The following is a 6660-nucleotide window of genomic DNA, read 5'->3' on the forward strand; positions in this document are numbered from 1 at the left end:
ACCTTAGTCCTCAAGCTAGTCATCCAAAATCTTTCTGTACTATTAAAATGCCCAGTTAACTCCTAGAAGGGTTCAGTTATCCAGGCCCAGAGTCCTGATTCTTTTCTTCTATTCCTATCAACGGTCTCCTAAATAGGCACAGAGGCTCTTTGCTCTATCAAACTAAAGGCTGAGGGTGAAGGCTCCCCAGAAGCCTGAACTCCACTTCGCCAGCTCTACAACTTGGAGGGTACATGTGCTTTGCTTACCAATACCGATACTTCCTTTTCACAAAAAAGATCGGTTTTAAAAACATAAACAATAAAGTAATGGATTTTTCATTCTTTTCCTATGGTAGATTTCACATTTTTACTTAACGTACAGTCTTCAAGAACATTCATGTGTGTGAATGCACACACCCTATCACTGTTATTTCTAAGCAACACTATTTGTTATTATCTTGTGTGAACTAATTTAGGGTAAGAATGCCAGTTATAATGTCTGAGTCAACTATATTTTCCATGTTTTCCAGCTCAAGCACCACCTTAGCTACTTTAGCCTTCCCTGAAAAGGGCTGCTCCCACCTCTGAAGCAACACTAGTTGCTGGGTGCTTTTCAGACCTTACTGTATAACTAATCAACCAAGGAGCTTGTTAAAATGTAGTTTATAGTTCCTCAAAAAGTTAAGCACAGAATTTGTTGTTGTTAAGTGCCGTCAAGTTGAATCCATTGCTGTATGGTGGATTCTGACTCATAGCAACCCTATACAGCAGACCAGAACTGCCCATAAGGTTTTCAAGGATGTAACCTTTATGGAAGCAGACTACCACATCTTTATTCCTCTCAATGGCTAGTGGCTTTGAACCACCAGTCTTTCAGTTAATCTTTCAGAATGCTTAACAACTGTTCCACCCAAGCGCCAAACAGAATTATTATGCTGTTGTTAAGTGCTATTGAGTCCGTTTTGACCAATAGTAACCCTGTATAGGGTTTCCAAATAGTGGCTTTTGAATCGGTACCAATTCACAGCAACCCTATGCACAACAGAAAGAAACACTGCCTGGTTCTGGGCCAACCTCACAATCATTGCTACACCTCAGTCCATCACTGCCACCACTGTGCCAATCCATCTCATTGGTTGTCTTTCTCTTTATCTCTAACCCTCCACTTTACCAAGCATATCCTGTCCCATGACTGGTACCCCCGATATGTCCAAAGTATGAGAGATGAAGTTTGGCCATCCTGGTTTCCAAGGAGCACTCTGGCTGTACTTCTTCCAACACAGTTCTATTTGTTATTTTGGCAGTCCATGGTGCTTTCAATATTCTCCTCCAATACCATAAATCAAATGTATCAATTCTTCTGTGGCCTTCCTTATTCACTGTCCAACTTTCACATGCATATGAGATTATTGAAAAGACCATGGCTTGGGTCAGGCACACCTTAGTTTCAAACTGACTGGTTTGAAATGCCAACCTTGAAATTAGTAGTACAGTGCTTATCCTACAGCGCCACACCAGGACGCCTACACTGTTGTTATGTGCCATCTAGTAAGTTCAAACTGATAGTAATAGGGTTTCTAAGGAGTGCTTGGTGGGTTTGAACCACCAACCATGAGGTTAGCTGTCCAGCACTATCCTACAGTACCACACCAAGACTCCTATGTGACCCAGCAATTCCATTCTTGAGTATATACCTGCAATGCAGTGAATTATTTAATGTCTCTTATAGTCACGTGTTTGTAACTTCCATCAAATGACTTTTTCTTGATGGTTAAGAGAAGGTGGGGAAAGATATTGATAGGATTTTAAGGATTATATGGGTCAATTATGAGTGATTGTTAGTAAGGCTAATTGCAATTGTAAAAACTTGGATAACTAATGAGGGGTTATTGGTCAATTATGCCATCCTGATGGGTTTTAAATAAGCCATCTCAGAAGCAGGGAGGGGACTCTTACTACTATCAAGGAAGAAGAACCAAGAGTGGAGCACATCCTTTGGATTCTGGGATCATTACAGGTTGAACCTCCTTGGCCCAGGGACAAAACACTGTGATTCTTGAGTTATAGCAGAGAAGCAGCAGTAGAAACAAGAGCCAGAGCACCAGACAGAGGTGTGGGCTTCCCAGCTCATGAAGCAAATACAGCTGAGTACCTTTAGGCAGGAAGTTCACTTACGGAGTGGGATGCCTATAGGCACTTCCTTAATTGGGGGAGCTAGAAGTACAACCAAAATGCTCCTTAGACTCAAGGATGGTAAGACTTCATCTTTCCTCCATGTGTGGTGCTGTAGGATTTGAACTGGACAGCGAACCAGAATGTCAGCAGTTCAAACCCACCAGCCACTCTTCAGAAACCTTATATAGGGTCACTATGAATCAGAACTGACTTGATGGCACTTAACAACAATAACAACATTCTATTGTCAGCAGGGACCAGTCACTGGACCATGTAAAGTTGAGGGTCAAGAAAAAAGAGAAAGATTCCCAAAGAGATGGACCGGCATAGTGACAGCAACAATGGGTTCAAACAAACAATTGTGGGATGGCACAGGATGTGACAGTGTTTTCTTCTGCTGCGCATAGGGTCACTATTGCACATAGGGTACCTAAATTTGCTGACCCATGGAACTAGAGTTGAGCACCTTCAGGTGCAGAATTATAGTGGAGTGTCCTTTGGACATTTTTTAGTGCCCCTAAAGAACTCTGTAAGGTGCTCTGGTAGCAATAGTGGCTAAGAATCAGGCTGCAAACCACAAGGTCAGCAGTTCAAAACTACCAGCTGTTCCACGGGAGAAAGATGAGGCTTTCTGCTCCCATAAAGATTTACAGCCTCGGAAACCCTGTACAGGGTTGCTATGAGTTGGAATCGATTCCACGGCACATAAACAACAACAAAGAACTTTGTAACATTGGTGGAACAAGGCAGAGGCCAGGCCAACGGCTGAGGGCCAGAGAGAGGCCTACCTAAGGTCATGGCTGAGAGGAGACTGTCCAGACCATAGAACAGTGCACTGAACATTTCTAACCCTACAGTGTAACCTGTTAACTTCTCCAATAAAGCCTCTAACTATTGAGTATGATGTCTGAGTTTTGTATGGTCACAGCAATGAATTATCAAACCCAGCTAAGTAGAGTGCTGTGGGAGGGATGGTTGGTGTCATATTTGGTTAAGAATGTATGTCTGATCTCAGCCCCATAGGAATCAACCTTGGTTGATGTGAAGTTTGATTTTCCTTCCCTACTTGGAGGCCCAACACCATCTTCCCACTTCCCACACCCCAATCCCTTTTTCTTGACAATGTCCAAAATAAATGAAAATAGAGATTCAGATATTTGTACAACAATTTTCATTACAGAATCATTCACAACAGCTAGCAGGTGGAAACAACTTGTGTCCATCAACAGAAGAATGGATAAACAAATTGTGGTAATAGATAAAATGGAGTCTTAGTTAACCATAAAGTGAAAGGACATTCTGAAATATGCTATAACATGATGAACTTGAAAACATGGTAAGAGAAATGTCAGACACCAAAGGATAAATGATGTATGTGATGTATGTAATTTTCACATAAGCAAATGTATAGTGACAAAAATAAATTTGAGATTACAGAGGGCTGCTATAGTAAGTTAATGCTGAAGAGTTAGAGAATTTCTGTGTGATGTAATAAAGCTTTGGAAATAAATGGTTGATGGTTGTACACTAATGAAAATTAGTATTACTGATTCATACACTTAAAAATAATTAAAATGGTACCCTTTATTCAATGAAAATACCTTTTTAAACAACATTAAAGACAACTATATACATCGCCTTCACTAGATGGAATACACATAAATCAAATTAACTACATCTGTGGGAAGAGATGGTGGAAAAGCCCAAACCAGGCTGAGGGGCAGACTGTGGAACAGACCTGAAGTTGAAGAAAATTAAAACAAGTCCATGAGAGCCAAAATATGGCCTTAAACACATTTCGCCTGAATTTAGAGATCATCTCAAGAACAGATTTGGTGCATTAGACACTAATGACTGAAAACTAGAGAGTTGTGTGATGACACCAAGAACAGCAAATAGAAAGAAAACAAAAGGTCATTCAGAAGACAATAAAGCAGGAAACGACCAAAATGGATGTCAGAAGAGACTCTGAAACTTGCTCTCCAGCATAGAGATGCTAAAGGGAATGGAAGAAACGAAGAAGTTGGAGCTAAACAGAAAATTTCAAAGGGCAACTCAAGAAAACAAAATCAAGTATTATAATGAAATGTGTTCAGACCTGGAGTTAGAGAACCAAAATTTAAGTCTCCACATGCAATGTGAAGCATTCCATGGGAAAAATATTAAAATGATGCAGAAAGCATCAAAAGAAGATGGAAGGAATACACAGAGTCACTGTACAAAAGTAATGGTTGATATTCAACCATTTCAAGGGATAGCATATGATCAAAAAACAATGGAACTGAAGGAAGAAGTCCAATATGCACTGAAGGCCCTATCAAAGAACCAGGTTCCAGGAATTGATGGAATAAAAATTGAAACTTTTCAACAAACTGCTACAACACTGGAGGTACTCATTCATCTATGCCAAGAAATTTGGAAGACAGCTATCAGGCCAGCTGATTGGAACACATCCATATTTATGCCCTTCCAAAGAGAGGTAACCCTACAGGTTGCAGAAGTCATTGGACAACACCAATATCATGTGCAAGCAAAATTTTGCTAAAGATAATTCAAAAACAGCTGTAACAGTACATTGACAGGGAACTGCCAGAAGTTCAAATTGGATTTAGAAGAGGGCATGGAATGAGGCTATCATGGCTGATTTTAGATGGATCTTGGCTAAAAGCAGAGAATAACAGAAAGATGTTTACTTGTGCTTAATTGATTATGCAAAGGTTTTCAGCTGTGTGGATCTTGACACTCCACAGACAACACTGTGACGAATGAGTATTCTGAAATGCTTAATTGTGCCAATGAGGAAGATTACATAGACCAAGAGACATTAATCTGAACAGAACATGGGACCACTGAATGGTTTAAAACAGGGAAAGGTGTGTGCTTGTGTCGTATTCTTTCACTCTACTTATTTAATCATACACTAAGCAAATAATCGGAGAAAATAGATTATATGAAAAACACAGTGTAAGATTCGAGAAAGAATCATTAACAACCTGTGATATGCAGATGATACAACTTTGCTTGCTGAAAGCAAAGAGTCCTTAAAAAACTTACTGATGAAGATCAAAGATCACAGCCTTTGGTATGGGTTGCACCTCAATGTAAAGAAAACAAAAATCCTCACCACTGGACCAGTAAATAACATCATGATAAATGGAGAGGAGAATGACGTCAAAGACTTCAGTTTGCTTGGCTCCTCTATCAACACTCATGGAAGCAACAGTCAAGAAACCACACTATGCATTTTATTAGTCAAATCTGCTGCACAAGACTTCTTTAAAGTGTTCAAGAGCAAAGATGTGCCTGACCTAAGCCATGGTATTTTCAATAACGTCATATGGATGTGAAAGTTTGACAATGTGTAAGGAAGACTGTAGAAGAATTGACACATCTGAGTTCTGATATTGGAGATGAATATTAAAGTGCCATGAACTGCTAGAACAAGAAGCAAACCTGTGTTGGAAGAAGTACAACTGGAATGCTTCTTAGAGGCCAGGATGGCAAGACGCCATCTCTCATACTTTGTACATATTATCAGGAGGGACCAGCCCCTGAATAAGGATACCTAGCTTGGTAAAGTGGAGGGTCATCAAAAAAGAGGAAGACTCCCAATTAGATGGATTGGCACAGTGGCAGCAGCAATGGGCTCAAGTGTAGCAATGATTGTGAGGATGGCTCAAGATTGGGCAGTGTTTCATTCTGTTGTGCATAAGGTCGCAATGAATCACAACAACTTGATGACACCTAACAAAAGCAACAACAACGAAATGTTGTTGTTGATAGATGCTGTTGAGCTGCCCCCAACTGATAGCAATGTTGTATAGGGTTTCCGAGGCTGTAAATCTTTGCAGAAGCAGAAAGTCTAGTCTTTTTTTCCATGGATAGGCTAGTGGGCTCGAATTGCCAATCTTGTGGTTCACATGGCAGTACTTATATTCTAGAGCTGCTGTGCTCGCAAGGCTGTATATATTTGAACACAGTACAAGAATAAAGAACAAATGAAACAGATGTGATTAATAAGGTCTGAGGCAATCCTGAGATTCTGTATATTTAAGGAGCTTTCCAGGATGTGGTTTACTGCTGGCCCAGGCTCAGAGCTGCAGGTTCCCTTGGAATAGGCACAGAGGTTATACACCTGAATTTTCTCTTTTCCTAGCCAGTAGAATTTTGAGAGCATATTCTTTTCAATATATTTTCTTTGTTGTTTTTGTTGTTAGGTGCCATCGAGTCAGTACTGACTCACAGAGACCCTATGCACAGCAGAAGAAAACACTGCCCGATCCTGGGCCAGCATCACTACTGTTGCCACGCTTGAGTCCACCGATGCTGCCATTTGGCCAATCCATCTTGTTGGGGGTCTCCCTCTTTTTCTCTGACCCTTCACCTTATCAAACATGATATCCTTCTCCAGCGAGTGGTCCCTCCAGACAACATGTCCAAAGTATGAGACATGAAGTTTGGCCATCCTGGCCTCCAAGGAGCACTCTGGATACACTTCTTCCAA

The 6660-nt window shown here is 40.6% G+C and overlaps 1 protein-coding gene across 1 annotated transcript in view; it reads right to left on the minus strand.

The window, feature by feature from the left end:
• The window catches only part of XKR4 (XK, Kell blood group complex subunit-related family, member 4), a 674599-nt gene that overhangs the window by 645208 nt on the left and 22731 nt on the right, over positions 1-6660 (minus strand). The window lies entirely within an intron of this gene.

Source organism: Chrysochloris asiatica, unplaced genomic scaffold (genome assembly GCF_000296735.1).
Source record: "Chrysochloris asiatica unplaced genomic scaffold, ChrAsi1.0 scaffold00176, whole genome shotgun sequence".
Lineage (NCBI taxonomy): Eukaryota > Metazoa > Chordata > Mammalia > Afrosoricida > Chrysochloridae > Chrysochloris > Chrysochloris asiatica.